Source organism: Leptonotus elevatus, chromosome 12 (assembly GCF_054856555.1).
Source record: "Leptonotus elevatus isolate MCC_2025b chromosome 12, RoL_Lele_1.0, whole genome shotgun sequence".
In the NCBI taxonomy this organism is placed as follows: Eukaryota; Metazoa; Chordata; class Actinopteri; order Syngnathiformes; family Syngnathidae; genus Leptonotus; species Leptonotus elevatus.
Window position 1 is genome coordinate 18,849,843 of NC_141250.1, and position 21,306 is coordinate 18,871,148.

The following is a 21,306-nucleotide window of genomic DNA, read 5'->3' on the forward strand; positions in this document are numbered from 1 at the left end:
CTGCTTTGGTCTGTGACGGGCAAGAAAATTGGGCAAAAAATCCACAAAGGCAGAACGACGAGACCATCCAAGTTTCGTTTAAGACCTCGGAGTTGCGATACATCTAACTTTACAAGTAGTATTATGCACTGCACATATAGTCTGCGGACTGTTATACACTACCTGTTTTTGATTTATGCATGGTGTTTTAAAAGGTTTGAATTTAAAATTATTTATATATATATATAGATTTTCAATTAAGAACGATTTTTGATTCAAAATGATTTGATTGACATTGATTTTTGCTTCAATCTTTAGATGTGCAAGGTATTGTAATGATCTACTACAGTCTGACTCGCTAATGCTAATTAGCGCGCTACTCGCTGCACTTTTATCACTCAAAAGAACGACTCCACGCTGGGAAAAAAAAAAGTTGGAATAACTTGATTGTGACTTTTTCCTTCTACTCTCTAATGTGGCAGTGGATTAGACCGCCTGGAACCACACTGCCCCTCAGTGGCCAAACCGGGTACAACATGAACAGCGCTCCAAATAAAGACACACACAGACAAAGGCAAGACAATATGAAATTATTTAAATAAAATAGATTTTGAGACATTTCAAATCAATTCTGAATCGTACTAAATGAGAATCGCGATTCTTATGAGAATCGATTTTTGGGCACACCCCTAATATATATATATATATATATATATTAGTTTTTTAGCCTTGCACACATGAAGTACAAAAATTTAAAATATTAAAAATGATAAAAACTAAACTAAAATGAAGTGTTTTTAAAAAACTCAAACTAACAAATGCTCTCTGAAAACCAATTAAAACTAACTAAATAAAAAAAACTCAAACAAAATAACTATAATGAAAATTCCAAAACTATTATAATAATGTATACCTGATGTGTACCAAATAAAATGCCCTTTCTGTCCAAAAAAAATAATATTTTTTTAAAGCACGCTATCTATGACTTTGATGTTTGTCTCTTCAAATAAATCATATTTCGGGGCAGTGGCGGGAGAGACTCCGTTGGCAAAGATAAGCAGTTTGCGCTGACAGGAGGGATCGATCATAAACAGATGGCGATAATAGGAGAGGGGGGAGAAAATGAAGATTCCTGAAGGAGGGGAAAAGCAATCTAGGAAAATGCCGGCCATGACGTAAAAGTCAGTCGCTCTGCGTTAGAATCATTCACTTGGCAAGCCGTGCCACTTTAACTGCCTCTGAACAGGATGACATTAGCAAATGTCACTCATATCAAGCTGCGAGCTGCGGGAAGCTAACAAGTGCACGTTCGTGCTACACTGCACTTTTACACTACGTTTCTAACACCTCACATTTAAACAACATATTCTTTGTCTTTTTGTGTTGAGTTTGCAATGTGAATACTGTTTATTTACTTGAAATCGGAAATCGAAAAACGTACATTTAAAACATTGCATCTGCTTTTGCGTACTTGATCACGGTTGTTTCCATTCAAGGTCATTTTCACTCTCACGATTAGGGATGTTCGATACTACTTTTTTTTCCAGACCGATACCAGAATGCGTACTCAACTCTTGAGTAGTCACTGATACCAAGTACAGATACCACAAGTACTTTTGATACATACAAAATAAAAATACAAAATAAAAAAGACCTATATATCCCAATATAGTATTTTCCTTAAATCTGCATGAATTAAATGGCAATTTTCTGTTCTTCTCATTTTTAGTTTCTGATCATAAAGTGACCACAAGATACTGGTGCCGGCCACCGTCGCGAGTACGATACATTGTAATTGTAATTACGGTATCTACTATATGTGCTTTTTTTGTGAGGACTGTGGCTTCAGTCAAAGGCTCGGGTCATTTAAATCTTGCTAGCATTTTTAACTCATTCACTGCCATTGCCATTGACGTCAAAAATTAATTTGAATTATTTATATTAGTTTTACATTTTTTGAAAACCTAGACATTTAAAAAAAAAAATCTTTATTTTACATTTTTATTTTTTAAAGATGATTAAAAATTAGGAGCGTCAGGCGATTACAATTAATAGCATGACTTCAATAGTTAACTCACGATTAATCACAAATGTTATATCTGTTCTAAATGTACAATAAAAAAAGTCTAGCTTTTCATACTCTTGTTAACAAAAGTGGAAAAAAAAGTTAAACTAAAAGAAATAGTTCAAATTATTTTTTTACGTCTATAGCCGTCAATGGCAGTGAATGAGTTCATATGGACGGTCAAGTACCCATACCTGGTCTTATTTCAAGGTGTCGGTACTCGCGACAGCGGCCGATACCAGTATCAGACACCCTTTTGTGGCCGTTTGACGATAAGGAACTAGAAATTATAAATAAGAAGAATAGAAAATTGCCATTAATTTCATGCAATTTCAATGAAAAATGCTAATTGGGTATAGGTCTTTCTTTAAAATGATCTCACATTGTTTTGGGGGAAAAAGGTTATGTATCAAAAGTACTAGTGGTATCGGTACTTAGTATCGTTATCAGTAACTACTCAAGACGAGAGTGCTCGACTGCTCGTATTGGTATCTGTCTGAAAAAAGTGGTATCGGATAGCACGCGTTTTACACACTACAAACTCCCCCTTTCAATGCAGTAACACCGTATTTATACTTTGTTACTTCCCACCAATTGTGCGTGTAGCAACCCACCGAGCAGACCCGCACCTTACACCGCAGCAGCCGTCACCCTGGATCCGCATCAGGCCCGACACCGCGGGATGCAAACGGACCAGCGCGGCTCGGTTGTCCCTCCTGCTTTTTCCTCACAAAACGGAGCTGAGTCATTTGCTCTTTTCATTCCTTGTTTGCCGTCCGTCTGCATTAGCGCGCACGCCACGTTCATTACTCGGAGCTTGATGTGTGTTTTGTAAAGGCGTCAACGTTGAGCGGCAAGTGTCCGCGCTAATGCGGTTGAGCGTGAAAAATATGCATTGCGGATGCTGAGGGAGGAGCGTTCACACTGTGCATCAAATACATCTTTCCTATTATTATGTTCTTGTTTTAGCGCCCAGAAATCATCCAAGATCAAGAACAACATAATGAGGCTCCTTCATGATGGCTCAGCTATTACATTTCTCAGCCCGTATGCACACTTCTTCTTCTTCTTCTTCTTCTTTCATGCTCAGGAAGAGCATGAAAGGTAATATTGTGGCGAGGCGGGCAGTGATGCATGAAAGAAAATCCAAATCACATGAGACTTAAGGAACTAAAGCAGCTTTTTATGCCATGCACTTTTAGGTAAAGTAATATCTTTATAAAGCACAGTGGCTCCTGGCAATTAATGGCCTGTTGCACTGCGTTGGTGTGTTTTGCAAACAGAGACTCTCCACGCTTCACCTTTTCGCAACAGAGATATATTAAGTCGTAAATATTGTTAAGTATTATTGCAAAGGGCAATTTTTAGGTGGGTGGAATCTTATTAGGAATTGAAAAATTGATTGTAGAATTTTTAGTAGCACCAAAGTCATTACCAAAAGGAAAGAAGTCGACAGAGACACAGATTAAGGAGATTCTTAATCATATCCCAAAATGTTCTGAAGTAAGTCATATAAAGACTTACTTTCATTTTCTAATGTGTTCGTAATAGGATGTAGATTTTATTACCAATTCTTAGTTTACCTATTTATTTTACCTACACGCTAAAAATAGTTGGGTCAACATGAACCCAAAGTGGGTCAAAAAGGGACGGACCCAACTTTTTGGGTTATTCAATTAAGCCAAAAAGTTGGGTCAAATGGATAACCCACTCGCAAAAATAATTGGGTTGCTTTGTGGGTTGTTAATTTAATTTGACCCAGCATGTTGGGTTTAATCAATTAAGATGTTTTGTCAGTTCATTTTCAACCCAAGTCAATTGGGTTATTTAAATAACCCAAAAAGTTTCATCAAAGAAATAATCTACAAAATAACAAAAAAATGGGTTGCTTTGTGGGTTATTATTATTATTATTATTATTATTTGACTCAACTTGTCTTGATGTTCATATCCGTGTTTATTTTTGACCCAATTCAATTGGATTATTCGACTTAACCGACTTGTCAAATGAATAACCGACAAAATTAGCCCCCAAATTGGGTTATTAATTTAATTTGACCCAACGTGTTGGGTTAAACCACTCAAAAGTTGGGTCGGTTCATTTCCAACCCAATTCAATTAGGCTATTAAATTAACCCAAAAAGTTGGGTCAAATGAATAACCCACAAAACTGGGTTGCTTTGTCAGCTATTCATTTAATTTGACCAAACGTTTGGGTTATTTAACTCAAAAAGTTGGGCCGGTCCATTTTTGAAATAATTAGGGTTATTTTTGACTCTGAACTGTTTTTAGAGTGTACCCGGTACCCCTCGTGAATGACAAACTTTCAGTAGCTCTTTTTTATGGGTACTAAACGGGAACGAGGGCAAAGTTTGTCGAAACTATCAAAAGGCGACCCCGGTCACGTGTATATCACCGTGTTCAATAATCACGCCGTCCACCTTGGGAGTGAGCCGTAAAGCTTGCGTACGATCATATGGATTATCCACGCAGCTGCTTGTGTGTCCGTATAAAAGGTTTGCACCTGGATGGCGTTGAGTCTCAGCGGCGCTTTGATCTGCCACGTCGCCCGTTTCCGCCTCTTTGGAGCCGTTAACAGCTCTCTGTTTCCTTTGACGGGAAATTGATTAGTAATTAGAATGGAAAAGAGGAGTGGACTGGCCTCTATTTGCGGCGTGCACAGCTTGTGACCAGGCAGTTCCAACTTGCAGGTGTTTAGATGCAATTCAGCTGTAATTGCAAGTAAATAGATTTTGCAGATCTGCTTGTCCAAGCGTGTTATATTATTTTAGTAGGTGAGACTAATCCACATTATTTGAGGTGATATTTGCAGGTTTTCAGCATAGTAGCAGCGTATTTCATGAACGGTGATCATTTATATGCCAAAAAATTGCATCCAAGTTTCCGCGTTGGTGTTTTCTTATGATCAAACTCCCGCATTATTCCCCATCCTTCAATGATAAAACCTTTTAATACTAAAAGTGAACTAACTAATGCTACTGTATGTTTGTATTCATGAGGGATCTTGAGTGGTACAAAGCCATTTCCATTTTGTCAAAAATTGCTTTCTGGGAGAAAAAAAAATGTGTTCGACGCTTGATTTGCCTCAAGTCACTTGAGGCTAACATTTCCATTGCTTTCTTTCTGTCCGGCCTTTAATAGACGTGCCAGTAATGCGATCGGAGAGAAACAGTCCAGCCGACATTATTTCCCAAAAGCTTTGTTTTCCTTGGCCACATTTAAATTCCAAACATGGTCCTGCTTCGGCAACAAAATGTGACACCCGTGGCTAACATAGAGGCCAAAAGCCACATTTTTATATTACGCTTACAAAAGCAGGGGTACGTACGTGCGTACCAATTTTTAACGTCACTGATTTTCAAATGTGTTAGACCTCACACATGATGAGGGAAAAAAAAGTTGAATTTTTTAGCTAATGACTGAGGCTACACTGAAATCCCCCCCCCCCCCCCCCCCCCATAAAAGTTGTCACTGCCGAACAGCCAATAGGTTTGAGTTCACCGTATAGCGAAGAGAGTCAGATCCCAGTCAAGCTGGTCCGCTTTGATCCGACGTGACGAGTCGACAGGTGCGTGCGCAATGTCATGGGCTGTCATTAATGAGTCCATCGTAGCAACCGCAGCTGCTGGGAGACTCGGACGGTTGACCTCCTCCACGCGAGCACGAGCAATCATATCCCCCGGCGGGGGCCTCAGGGCGGTCATCACACATCAGACACGTGTACCTTTCCATAACTGCAGATTTACCTGCTTCGCCACCTGGCACCGAGCATCTGTCCTCATGTCTGCGTGTCCTTTTCAAACCTCGAAAAACAAGTAACTTTGTCCCTTGACAAAAATGCATCGTTCTTACCAGTGCTGCCACTGTTATCTTGAAAGTAACTTAGTTACATTACTGATTACGTGATTTGAAAAGCAACTTAGTTACTTCACTGACAACTTGATTTAAAAGCAACTTAGTTACTTCAATGATTACTTACTTTAAAAAGTAACTTAGTTACTTTACTGATTACTTACTTTAAAAAGTAATTAACATGACTGGTTACTTGCTTAAAAAAGTAACTTAGTTACTTTACTCATTACTTACTTAAAAGAGTAACTCCGTTACTTTACTGATTACTTGCTTTAAAAGTAATAAAGTTTGATTACAAATTACTTACTACTTAGTAGTTACATTTAGCAGTACGGTAACACTGCTGAAAGGATCAAAAGAAGAAGTTAGCCTGTATTTTATGAAATAATAGTCCAGGGAATTTTCTGCCAAATATCAACATAAAAACTCCATATTGGTCGCAGCCGAGTTATTAGTATTTCTTATTATGCGAGATGCCACGTTTGCTTCTGCTCCAAAGCCCCGCTGCCCTCCCTCGCGTTCATTCTTCCCGTTATGAGACCCAATTGCAATCAATGCGTATGAATCCATGGGATTTTCCACTGCTGGGATTTGCGGCCCACACAGCAGGTCACGTATTTCGTAACACACAACACGGCTTCACCGGGGACTCTCCGATGCCTCACACCGATAACGGCACACAGTGGAATAGAACTCACGAGAGCACAAATCTCTGTCAAGGGAAAAAAAAATGTTTTTGTCTGTCCAGCCATGCAATGTCGAGTGACAGTTTCTGCAATCAGCATTATGCGCTCTGATAAAAATAACATTTAAAAAAATAAAACAAAATAAAAAGAGTAATTCATTGAAAAATATAATTAAAAAAAATATATATATAGGTATCACATAAGATTCCAGGGTGAATTCTTCCTTCATGACTTTTGATAAAAAGAAAAGAAAAGAAAAGGAATGCTTTAAAAATGTGAAATAATCAGGTAGCTCTGTAATTTTCATTTGTGATTTATTTATTTTTTGTGCTACCACATGATGGCTTGCTTCAAATGTATAAAAGCAGATATAAAAAGTCTACACACCCTATGTTCAAAAAATGCCCGTGTTTTTTGTGGTATTAACTATGCGACAAGATAGCCTATATCATTTCACAACTTTTTCCACCATTAGTGTGACTGCATGTTTTTGACAGTGATATTAAAATACACAACTGAAATAATATGGCTGCACAAGTGTGCACACCCTCATACCTCAACGCAGCTGTATTCAGAATCAACCAATTACATTCTAGCTCATGTTAAATGGGAGTCATCATCACCTTTTAAAGTGCCTCCGATTAACACCAGATATAGTTTAGAGGCTTTCTGTGACTTAATTAAATTAAATTAAATTTATTTTTAATTTATTTTTAATTTATTTTTAATTTATTTTTAATTTATTTTTAATTTATTTTTAATTTATTTTAATTTAATTTACATATTTACGTATTTATTTTTGCTTTCTCTCAAGAGCTCGTAGGTTTTTTGCCACCTTTGGCTGTTCATAAATCACTCTGTTGTAATGTAGACATTTTGTAACATTAGTATGAAATTTGGGGATCTTTGCTTGTCAGCTATTAATATAGGCATTACTGCCTACGAAGGATGATTGGAGAGGCAAACTCGGGCTTACTTTGCTATTAATAGTTCCGTGACGGTGGCGCCATGTCAGGTTATTTTTACAGTATGGATGCGAGGTGGCGGGAGCGCGGTGGCTCCAATTGGGGTGAAAGTGAGACGGAATAGGGTGAGGGTACGCATCACGACACCTCCTTTCATCTTGGCCAGCCTGACATCATAACACAACGGCACCCGGGGAGAACTGCCACACTCCCCGTGTTGTTGCAAAAAAATGCCAAAAGTAAACACGCGCTATAAAGACACCTTTTGTAAAATAAAATGAAAAATGTCATGTCAGTTATATACAGTGGTAACAAGTCATTCGTACGCGCTTCTGTACTTACTCATAGTTACATCACAGCGCTCGTCTACTACTGTACATGCTTTTTTTCTTTTTCTTTTTTGGTATTAATACCATGTGACAGCTAAGTGACAGCAGTCACCCCTGAAGCACCCACGCAGTCGGCGTTAGGAAAGAGTTCATGGGGTTATTGACCTCCCAAGAAATCCCATAGCAAGGAGCGCGCGCTCGCGCTCGCGCTCGGCCCCCCTTTTATTACGCGCGCACGCACAAAGCTGACGAAATAGGTGATGGCCAGGAGGACAAAGACTGAGAGTGTGACAAGCTGTCAACCGGCAGATGCAGCGATGACATTTGACGACATAATGATAAGCTATTAGGCCATCTGAAGCTGAAGCTGGTTTTGATGTAAGAAATGGTTTCGACGGTGTAAAAGCTGCAGCAAAGGACGCTTTCATGTGTGTTCCCATCGACACCAAGTAAACTAGAGCTGTCAAAATGAATCGATGAATTGACAATTATTTTAATAATCGAGTAATCGTTCACTCTAAAAACAGTTGGGTCAAAAGTAACCCAATTATAGATTTAAAAAAATGGACCATTAACTCATTCACTGCCATTGACGTCAAAAAATCATTTGAACTATTTCTATTAGTTTAACTATTTACCCACTTTTGTTTAACAAAAGTTTTTTTTTAACTATTAAAAAAAACTTTTATTGTACATTTAGAACAGATATAAAATTAAAAAAAAATCATGCGATTAATTACAATTAAAAAATGTAACCACCTGAAGCCCCAAATTTTTAATAATCTTTTTTTTTTCTTTTTTTTATGAATTTATGGCACTGAATGAGTTAAATTTGTCTGGTCTCCATTTTGGACACATCGATCGAAGTATCTAGCGATCCCTGATTGTTAACTCATTTGCTCCCAAAAACGCATACAAATGTTCTATTTTAAATATTGCCATTGTCCCAAACAACGTATTTATACGTTTTCTATGGGTGGGTTATGCTAGAGCATACAAAAATGGCCAGCAGGTGGCAGCAGAGTATAAGAGATCAACCAGCGCCATGTTGCAAAAAGCTCTTTTCCCCAGTGTTTTAAACAGATTTGTAAATAATGATGACACTTCGCTATATTCTAATGCTGATAAAATGTCATATCTGTATATACTTGACTTCCTTCACTCGCACCATTATGACTACGGATGTTCGATACCACTTTTTTTTTTTTTTTGGACTGATACCAGTACCACCGAGCCGAGTGCCGATACCACCAGTGCTTTTTACACAATGGCAGATTATGGTGAACAAAGACCTTACTTTGGGTTGCTGCGTGGGGTCAAATGTCCAGACTTCAGACGCAGCCTCGTTTTTGCCCCTAAGGCGCATTATTACCACCGGTCCATTCATCGTTTTTGTCATCAGAGCTCGATAGATAGCCGCGAGCTGAAGGCAGCGTAAATTGGACCCTGATAATAAGGACAGATGTGTGTGTGTGTGTTTAGTGAAGAGTGATGAGGTCTGCAGATTGACCTCTGAAGACGTGACATTAAGGATAGAAGTGACAAACAACAATTGCCCTGCACTTTGTTCTACGATCAACAAACTTAATTTTTTTGTGATTTCGCTTTTTGTTGGGGAACACTCAATTACTTGTCGACAAAGCTTTACAACAGGGGCGTCGATGGTCCAGCCCTTGGCTATTTGTGGGTTGCTGTATTATTATTATTTTTAGCACACTATTTAAAAATGCATTCATTTTGAAATAGCAGAAGTTGAATGTTACAAGATATCACAATTTATTTAAATAAATGTGAACTTTACAGGATATCACGTTTTTTAAGTAAATTTTTTTGGGGAAATTAGATTTTTTGTGGATATAACACATTCTTTACAGAAGAGGATTTGGGCCAGTGAAGAGAGAGAAAACAAGTTTGGCAGGATTCTCACTTTATTCTCAGAATTCTCACTTTAAAGTCAGAATTCCGAGAATAATGTCAGAATTCTGACTTTTTTCACGTAATTCTGACTTTATTCTCAGAATTTTCACTTTAAAGTCAGAATAATAGTAGCACTAACAAAGTCAGAATTCTGACTTTATTCTCATAATTCTGACTTCAAAGTGAGAATTCTCAGAATAAAGTTTTCCTATTAGTTTTTTTTGTTTGTTTGTTTTTTGTTTGAAGCAACACTAAAGAACTTTCGGTTTACGTTGTTAATGGCGCCGCCATATGGACAAAGTCGGTAACGTTATGCCTGAAGGAAGACCACGTTTCTCATGAGGACAAGCGCGTTGCGTCGTTTTTGAGCTCATGACATTCAAATTGACTTCCGTCTTTCTAACGAATGGGGAAGTGACTTATGCCATAAAGCAGTCAGCACATTTGTAGTTTTTTTTGTGTGACAGTGTGCCTACCATTCCATTCATTTCAATGAGGAAAGAGGATTTGAGATAGCCGTGTTTTGAGTTACTAGCGCGGACATGGAATGCATTGAACATGTAAGTCAAGGCACCACTGTGGGGGAAAAATTGCATATCGCGGGTTTAGAACGACTCCATTCTGGTTAGTCTCATAATCCTCTTTTGGGATTTTGTGTCTTCTAATTTGAGGCTCTCCTCAATACGCCATTGTGACTGCGTGTTTTTTTATGTTTATTAAAACGATTAACTCCTTAAGAATGTGCAAACATATACAATATCAGTTGTAAATACCGTCTTCTTGCTGACACATAATGTGAAATGCTACAGGCTAACGATTAGCATCGGTGTCATGGCATTATAGCCTTTTCAGCAGCGAATATTTGAACACAAACAATAAAGCAACATGCGTCGACTGCTAAGAATGAATAATATAACTGCGGCTTACTGAAGAGCTGCGACCGTCTCCATGTGGGGGTATAGCAGGATGGATGTATTATACTGCCCCCTGGTGGCCAAGGCACACACACCACAAAGAGCAGCACAATGTCAATTGAATTGAAGCAACAACAAACAAACAAAGGGGCAAACCAATATGTAAAAAAACATTTAAAAAATAAGAGTCAAAATATTAGAAACTGCTTTCAGTACTGATGTAAAGCATGTGGCGGCGAGGGACACGTTCCCTTTTTTTCTTCTTCAAAACAGGGATGCTATAAAAAGCAGGGAGCAGAGAATGAGGTTTCCTAGAAGGATGTGAGGTGACATGCTGCGTGGTTTGACAACTGTCACATCACATTAGCCTTTGAATGCGGCTCGGCTCGAATGGCAGGTGTGGCAGATTGAAGTGAAGGTGAACGCCTCTTTCAGATGCAGACTCGACTGTACGCTGGCGTTGCTCGAGAAACCACCACGTGCTGCTATGCTATGGTTTTTCTTTTAAGAGGCTGCATGTTATTTCCATGTGTGTTCCCATCGACACTAAGTAAACTAGAGCTGTCAAAATGAATCGATGAATTGACAATTATTTTAATAATCGAGTAATCGTTCACTCTAAAAACAGTTGGGTCAAAAGTAACCCAATTATAGATTAAAAAAATGAACCATTAACTCATTCACTGCCATTGACGGCTATAAACGTCAAAAATTAATTTGAACTATTTCTATTAGTTTAATTATTTTCCCACTTTTGTTTAACAAAAGTTTTTTTTTAACTATTAAAAAAAACTTTTATTGTACATTTAGAACAGATATAAAATTTGTGAAGTCATGCGATTAATTACAATTTAAAAAATTTAACCACCTGAAGCCCCAAATTTTTAATAATCTTTTATTTTATTTATTTTTATTAATTCACTGCCATTGTTGACTATAAAAGTCAAAAATGTTATTTGAACTATTTCTATTATTTTAACATTGTTTTCACTTTTGTTAACAAGAGTATGAAAACCTTTTTTTTTGTACATTTAGATTAATCGTGAGTTAACTAGTGAAGTCAGGCGATTAATTACGATTTAAATTATTAACCGCCTGAAGCCCCAAATTTTTAATAATCTTTTCTTTTTTTTTTCTTTTTTTTATGAATTTATGGCAGTGAATGAGTTAAATTTGTCTGGTCTCCATTTTGGACACATCGATCTCAGAATCTAGCGATCCCCAATTGTTAACTCATTTGCTCCCAAAAACGCATACAAATTTTCTATTTTAAATATTGCCATCGTCCCAAAAACATATTTATACGTTTTCTATGGGTGGGTTATGCTTGAGCATACATAAATGGCCAGCAGGTGGCAGCAGAGTATAAGAGATCAACCAGCGGCATGTTGCAAAAAGCTCTTTTCTCCAGTGTTTTAAACAGATTTGTAAATAATGATGACACTTCGCTATATCCTAATGCTGATAAAATGTCATATCTGTATATACTTGACTTCCTTCACTCGCACCATCTTGAATGTCTTATCTGCGACAAACAGTTGGGCAGATGCCATTTTCCCAACCCACTACGTTTGTGTCATTCCACAGACGGCCCGATAGCACAAGTCGGTCCTGTCACGCAGCAGACAGACATTCCATTAAAAGAGCACGGGCGACTTGTTTCCTCGCGACATTCATCCCTTTCGGCCTCACTTCATTGCATCCAGGCGAGAGAACTTTGGCTTTTTAATCTGCCATTCATAGGAATTGATAAACATCTCCTCCGGGAGCTGTCGTGCGCTCGGGGTGCCGGCGATTTGGAGAAGATCAGCCGCAGAGAAGCTGTTAAATGTAAAATGCTTGATTTTGTCACTCGCTCTAATGTGGTGGCCGGGCAGCGCGAAAAGGCTTACTCTCTCGGGTAAAAAAAAAAAAATCGCTTATCCTCGTGTAATGACGCCTCTCAATCACTGAACACACACAAAACCTCAGTCGCCACTCTGTTGTGTGTGAAAATGAAGGTGAAAATAATCCCTGAACATACCAACGATTGAGGATCAAAGGATTAAATCGAGCGTATGCTTGGCTTTCTTTTTTTTTCAAATGAAGAACCTGCGTCACGAATGCAGAAACGGTGTCGAAGACAAAAGTATTTTCACTTGTGGAGGCAGCAGTTTCATCCACTTCACTGTGTGTATGTGGCACACATGCACATCACAAAACTTTTTTTTTTAAATAAAAAATAAAAACACTCAGATCACTTCCAGGTTAGACCATTGTGATTAAAGTTTTTAGAAACATTAATTTAATGTGCCATTAATCCGTTCCAAAAACTTCATCAACGAACATTTTTGTCACATAAAAAAAAAACTTAAAAGTATTATATTGCATACAATAAAAATATATAGAATATAAAAAAATCAGATGAAAAAAAATCACATTCCGTAAGCATTGTACTGCTTTTTCCCGGTATACACACCTTGGCCACCAGGGGGCACTACATAGAATACACTGCTGTACACTACGCAAAGATTTGTTGAAAACACAGAAGAAGACCGTCGTAACTAAGATGCTATTTTTATATATATTTTTTGCTTTATTTATTGAAATCAAAAGCCAAACATGGCAAACATTAAGCAAACAATCATCATCACAGTACAAAACAATCTCACAATAACAGTAAAGAAAAGGGGGGGGAAAGAAAAAATAAAATAAAATAAATTAAAATAAAAAATATGCCAAATAAATATTAAAAACACCAAAATGAGAACTCAAAATTAAGGTCTTGATAGCCTTTTTATTTTTGGAAGCAAAATTTGTAAATATACATCCACCTCTTTCAAAAACAGAAAAAAAATAGTTTTTACTTTACACATTTACATTTATGAATATAAAACTTAGCAAGATAAATGAAAAGATTAATCAAATAATATTCTGTTTCAAATTAATTGTCAGAGTTCAAAAATCCAAACACAACATTCGGTAAGGTAAGCTCAAAATTACAAAAGATATTGTCCAAAAATAAATGTGCAAATGTCTCGCCATTTCCAGTGCATTTCCAAAGCAGATGCACAAGAGTCTCTGATTGGAAGCCACAGAAGGAGCAGTTCAGATCCATATCATAAGCAAAATGAACCAAAAAGGATTTCACAGGAAAACAACAAATGTTGTGGTTTTTCCACAGCAGATGCCAGATGAAGAATATGCCTGTGAGTATTGTTTAGTTGCGTGGCGACCGATTGTGTGTGTGTGTCTCTCTCTCTCTCTCTCTCTCTCTCTCTCGCTCTCTCTCTCTCTCTACCGCTGTGCACAGCAGTCTACCTTTCCTCACCAGAGGTTACGTACCAAAAACTTCCGCTTCTTAATAGCACAATCACTTGCACTTTCCACTTTCTTGGAGCCATACTGAGAGCTCAATTACAGACAAATATCAAAGATACCCGAAAGACGTCACGCGCAGAGTGAACGACGCTGTGTGAGAGAAAGATGATCAGATGAGCATTCCGTGTGGAACCCAAGCAATGTTTGTCTGAAAAATGTGTCCGTAAACCGATTTATTAGTCAACCGAAGCTCCACCTTTAATTGTTCCATTATTTTCACTTCACTGGAGGTTTTTCAAGTTGACTCTTTATTTCAGTTTACTGCAAAACTAAATGTAAAACAAATGCATGTTGTGTATTTAAAGCAACAATATAACTTTGTTATGCTAACAACACATAATGGGAAATGCCATAGGCGAGCTAAAGTATAGCATAATATTGCGGTTTAATGATGCATCATTAGGCAACGGAAATTTGAACACAAACATACAGTTAACCCTGTAAACAGAAATAAATTGACCCATGAATAATTGATGCCTATTATGAAAGCATTTTAAACAAAAAACATGGTTGGCTCTCAAAAAACAAAATCCATGAATAGGTCGCTATAATGCGGTTTACTTGTCTCGCTGTTTTCTCGGATTTTCTTTCAGTGCAATTTTGCATGCCTTTTATTTTTTTTACAGTAATCTACCTATTTTATAAAAATGTATAAAAGTTTTGAACATTGAGAATTTTTAACCAAGAGACTAAATGTAGATGCCTCGATGAGAAAAGTGTATAAACAGTGTGGTGAGGGGTTTTAGAGCCTTAAAACATTTATAATAAATGTAAAACATAAAGCAAACTACTTCGCGGATTTCATTTATTGCGGGTATTTTTTGGAACCTAACACCAGCGGAAAACGAAGGCACACTGTATATTCTTTATCTTTAGCTACGATAACGAGTCATATTACTGCAGTTGAGCTTTTGTTGTTGTAATTGTCTTATACTGCCCCCGGTGGCCAAGCTGCACAATCCACAAGTCGCTTCAATGGCTTCATTATGCACAACCTGTTTGTTTCACATTCTATTTTAGTTTTACATTACTTTTAGTTTTAAGTACAAAACTATAGAATATTATACTAAAAAAAAAACACATCACAATTTTTTTTTGCTGTGTATATGGAGGCCGCAATATTCCACATTGCATTTTGTCACCGATTTTTGGAGCAAAAAAAGATCCCATTGGTGGCAACGAACTCTCAAAGTCAATTTCCTTCACACGTCACTTGAAATGAGTCGCGCTCTCGTGCGTTTCATATTCGAAGCACTCAAACACGTGCATTATGCAGCCGCACGTGAGAGAGGCGGATTCATTAAAACATGAGATCTTAACAGCCATGTGACATAATAGTCATCAGATTCAGAACACACCGTTACATGCTGAAAGCGTCTGTTTTTTTTTCCCCCCCCCCTTTTTTTTCTCAGCTTATCTGTTGCGAGTAGTAAGTAAGCGAGCTGCGGTGTAATCTGCGGCTTTTAAAGCAAAGATTACTTTGAAAGTCCGGAGCCCATTTTAAAGTCATCTGATTAGAGTTTGTATCTTCAAGTAACAGCACGGCGCCTGCCTCCTGACGGAAGGGAACGAACGCACACGATTGACTCCCTTATTGCTATTCTTCCTCTCTTATTATGTGAAGCGGCAGTCAATCAGCGATGACGTCGTTTATTTGTCTGCAGGCAATATCCGGACTGTCAATCAGACTATGGCAAAGAGTTTGAGCATTTATTCCCTATCCTTAAATATCGAATATTTTTTTTTTTTTTAGAAGTGCTTATTCTCATACTAGTAGCATGCAAATGTCACACTAGTGCACAGTTTTGCCTCACTCGTCACATGTAGTACATTTTGAACATCAGGTGTGGAATTGGACCGACTCCCACGGGAGATAAGAGTGGCCACTGTGCTGTGAAATAAGGAAACTTGCTGAGTCCCCAAACACCGCGCTCCACATAAACACACCGTTTGACATGGGTTAAGCGAGAGGACATGAAAATGCCTGGCACATCTGGCAACCGCAATTAGACATGGAAGGTTGCCCACTTCGCTCGCCACTGGAGAACACGAAAGCTTGTTTTTTTTTGTTTTTTTACTTTTGTCGCACGCAGTCGTGTGGATCTCAGAGATTAAAGGAAGTTTGATGCTACTTTTGTCGCAGCTAGCTAGCTAGCAACAAGCTTTGCCTGGCAACTCGTGTGACTAAACCTGGGGTCACATGGTCCCTCTCCTGTGGCTCCCTGTGGACCTCTTTAAAAAAATTATATATATATATATATATATATATATATTTTTTTTTACATATTTCCCTTTTTTTATTTTTTAGATAAAATATTATTTTTAATTAAATAATTATTTAGAGTTAAATACATTTTATTAAACACTCAAAAAATGCAATTTTTTAAGTTGTCAAAAAGAGAGAAGAAAGAAAATAAAAAATATCCAAAAAGGAAGAAGAAAATCAGAAAATTACCATAAAATGTCCATGAAATTACCAAAAAAGGCAGAAAAGAAAACGTTCAAAAAGTTACCTCAAAGTGTCTAAAAACAAAAGAAAAAATATTGAAAAATACCATAAATGTCCACAAAATTGCCCAAAATGTCAGAAATTTGACAGAAAGGCACAACAGTCTAAAAATATATGAAAAGGTATTTTAAAAAACAAAAACCACTCACTATTTTGTTAATTCAAAAACGGAAAATGAAAGGTAGAAGAAAATGAATCTCAAAGTATTGGATGCTGTTATTTTTCTGTTATGGTGCCCTAGTACATTAGACTAACACTAACACACTATTTCATTCATCACAATGTTCAAATGTTTTGTTGCTCTAGTTTCTCGTATTTATTTGGCGTAAAATGGCTCTTTTGGCAATAAAGCTTGCTGACCCGCAGGCCTAAACGCGTCAATGAGGAGTAAGCCATCTGACAAATATCGTTCTCACGAGGGGATGATGAGAAAAGATGACGAAGCCATGCTAATTGCTAAGCTAACCCAAGATTGAGACGACGAGCGCGTTTAACACCGGAAAGAAATGCTTAGAGGATCAAGTGAACTTTTCACAGAACATCTGACTGACTATTCAATTCATCTGCCATTTCTGAATATATTTCCACTTCCTTCCCCGATTTTCCAATTTAAAATCTCCCGCGAGACTCCCGGCGAGTCGGCCAGCCTCATTGTTGTCCTCTTCGGATGTGGCGACTGATGCGGCGTTAGGATATTCACTTGTGTGGACGCACCTGCTCCCAATCTGTAATGAGCGTAAGGTGTGCGTACGCATGACCCGAATCGTAATCAAATAAGAACGCTCCTTGATAGGAAGCTTGAGCCGATGGTCGCGAAAATAACAATAAGAACATTTATAACTCGATTGTCACTTTGGGCGTTTTAATTAAAGCGGAGCCCGCGGCCGCACCTGCAATGTGATGAAGACGTTTCAGATTGAGCACAAGCTGTTGTCGGGATAAATATTGCAGGCTGCAAGGCAAATGAATGCCCACTTATTTAGTCTTGAAGCGTGCGCGCTGCATATTGAATGAAAGCACTTCAATATTGCTCATTGGAACGCCATGTATATTTAAAGAGCGCCATTAATGACCTACTTGAATATTAATAAACCATCCAAGTTCTTTTCATAGCACACGTTAACATGCGACTGAAAAGTTCTCACACAAGTGAAATGTACACAACTAAAACACTCACACACTACTGAGGTTTTTTTCATTTACATCATCGAATCTCTCATACGCACAACTTATTGACTTTTATTCCCTTCTTTCACACCAATAAAAGTACGACTATTCACTCTTTGAATACTCACAAATATCAAATACCGATACCTCTAGAACTTTTGTGGCATAAAATTTCATTTATCACAATGCCCCCCCCCCCCCGCCCTCTCCAAAAAAAAAGTGAACAAAGGGCTTTTTTCTTGCGCAGATGATGATTCAGTATAAAATGTACTCAATGTATGATTTGTTTTTTTTTAACTAGCTGGTATCGGCAGCCTCCATGAGTACCCCATACCTTAAAAAAAAAGGCTGTTATCGATACCTGATATCGGTAATCGGCCATCAAAATCATATATATATATATATATATATATATATATATATATATTTATATATATACCTCAAGGGGTCTAAATTGCCAGAAGCAACCAGACTATGTGTTGATGCCATAAAGATTTCTTTTCAGCTCCATTATTATTATCGATCACGGCAGTCAATAAACAAGCAGAAGAGAGGACATTATGTTTTGTTTTGTTTTTAAGACAAACAAGCTACCCCGGAGCAACGACAGCGCACAGCTAATTCATCTCCTCGGGCCATTTGACAATATCATCTATTCTAAAAGACGCTGCGCTATCAAACATGCATAAAAGAGTGGGGGGTCATTTATTGTGCTTTTAATTGTTGTTTAGAATTATGAACAATTACTCCGTTTTTGAATAAAATTAATGGAAATGTTTTTTTATCATTTCAAAATCTTTTATTTTACTCCAAGTTTTGATGTTTACAATCCATCAATTGACCAATTAATCAAGGTGAAAAATAATTTTTTATGAAAAAAAAATTATGAATACATTTTAATTACCGGTAACCAATTTCATGGGGAAACAGTGATTTGCGTTTGATTGTACTGTTTAAGCAGGCACATTTCTATATTAGGGGTTTAAAAAGTAAAAATTCTACTTAAAATGTAAATAATAGTTCAACTTAATAATGAAATAATATTTCTTATTATATTCTTAGTTGTATATTTTATCAATAGTCATAATCAACTGTTCGTTTCTAGAAACAAAAAAAAGTTTAACATTGCAAAAAATCTAAGAAACGATCATTTCATGAGATAAATGTATACCAAAAAAATGGAATATCAATACTTTACATACATTTCAACAAACCAAAAATTGGGCAATATTTCTTCCATGTGCCACAATTTGCCCACTGCTGTTTTTTAAAAATAAAATAAATATAATTTTTTTTGTTTTTTTATGGATTATTTTACCCCAAGTTTTAATATTTACCCTACATTGATTACCCAATTATTCAATGTGTGTGTGTGTGTGGGTGGGTGGGGGGGGGGGGGGGGTGTTAATAAATACATTTTAATTAACCAATTTTATAAGGAAACAGTGTGACTGTACTGTAAAAGCAGACACATTTCTATATTAGATGTTAGATTAGATTTCTATATTCTAAAATGTAAATAATATTTCATCTTAATAATAAAATAATATTTTTAAATAATATTTTTAGTTGTGTTTTTTACCATTAGTTATAATCAACTGATCTTTTCTAGGATTTTTTTTTATTACAAAAAATCAAAGAACCGACTATTTCATGAGATAAATGTATCCCAAAAATGGAATATCAATACTTAACATACATTTTAACGAACCAAAAACTGGGCAATATTTCGTCCACGTGCCTTAATTTGCTCACTGCTATGCTAAATACTCAGAAATATCTATCAGTCCAAATGAGCAGCATTATCATTAAATATAAGCTTGCAGGACCGATGTTTTCCGAGCACAAACATAGCCATGGTCTCATCAGAGCAAAAGCCTTCCTCATTTCCTTGGAGGAGGTCATGAAAAAGGAACGTGATTGTGTGTTGTTGATGGTTACGGTGAGCGTGCTTGACAGGGAGCCGATCGTTAGATGAGAGAAGAGTGCCCCCAAGGCAGGTCAGCCACACCGGGCTCCAAGCGAGGGGGGGTCGTGCGGGGATGGGGGCGGTGCTGAAAGGACTGCGGGCGGGCCAACATTGACAGGCTCATGCGCTGGCGATCAATCCCTCACACTGCAATCAAGCGCCGCACGGGCAAAAGTGTGTTAGGATCGGAAACAAAAATAGAACACCGAGGCATGAACGTGCAGACGAGCTTCGGTGGTGTCGATTGTGCTTATACTCATGTCTATGTTTTTTTTTTTAATGTTTTGTAACAATTTAAATCAATGTAATCGGAAGAATGCACTTCAGTTCAACATACTGTATGCAGAGTTAGCATAGTGTCAATACATTGCCACAGTCCAAATACTGATTGATTGATCGCTGTTGTTGTGTGAATGTTTGTGTGTATAATATACTTATACAGTATAATGAATATTCAAAAAATATATATATATATATATCAGAATCAGATTTATTAACACACAAGGAATTTGCCTTCACAGTCACAACCCGTCCAAGAAACATGAAAAATAACAATGACCAACAGAGGGAGACAGAACATGAAGCCTGGCACTTTGCTAGTTAGCGCCCCAAAAGGAGACATAAGAAAAGAGGATATTGTTAGAATCAATGTATAAGTTATCCCATATGTAATCTTACAGTATTGCAAAGCATCGAGCCCTTGGGGCGTCAAAGAAAAAGACATCTGTATTACTATCTGCGCAATGACTCATATCCGCGATGGTTTTAATATTCCTGCTGTATGCCCCCTCCCCTTTAGAGCAGCAACGGCTATGTAACTAGGGAACGTCTTGTAAATATAAAAAATTAAAAGAGAGGGCTCGAGAGAGAGAGTGTGCCTCAGAGCGGTAGGAGATTGTAATCTGTGCACATCTCTGTTCGTTCCCCTCGCGAGTAAAAAGATTCTAAGTCTCTTGTCTTCCTTGCTTGTCTGTTGTTTATTAAATGTTCTATGTTGACTGAACTTGACAGATATATAGTTTACGTGTCATTTTTTTATGATATACATAAATACCCATCCCTCTATTTCCACAGTATTCTCAACTTTGAATCAAGCCAATTTTTAACTATTCATGTTGTAAGTAATGTATGTAAATACATGAATGTATATTTCCTATCTAAAATGTAGCTTACAACATCTTTTTTCCCCCATTTTTTTTTGTCTTGACATGACAAAGAATGAGAACTTCACCCGCGTGCGTCAGTAAATGCGTCATAGCTTATCATCTCCTACCTTCAGCATGATCATGTTTTTTTTTGCCCTTACCTGAACTTGAACAGCTGTAAATAAAAATTGTGTTCTTGAAGACGTCAAGCTCATTTCCCCACAGGAAGTCATGTGAAATTAAACAATTCCTACCGGGATTGAAACATCTTTGTTCGCCGTGCAGGAAACGTTTGATGAAACATTATGACTTTCAAACATGTAACACTTTGTGATACAATATAAGCCTTAAGCTGAAAAGTGAGATGGATGAATGTTGCAGTACTTTGAAGCCTTGAAACAACTTATATTTGAACACAAACAGTAGCTA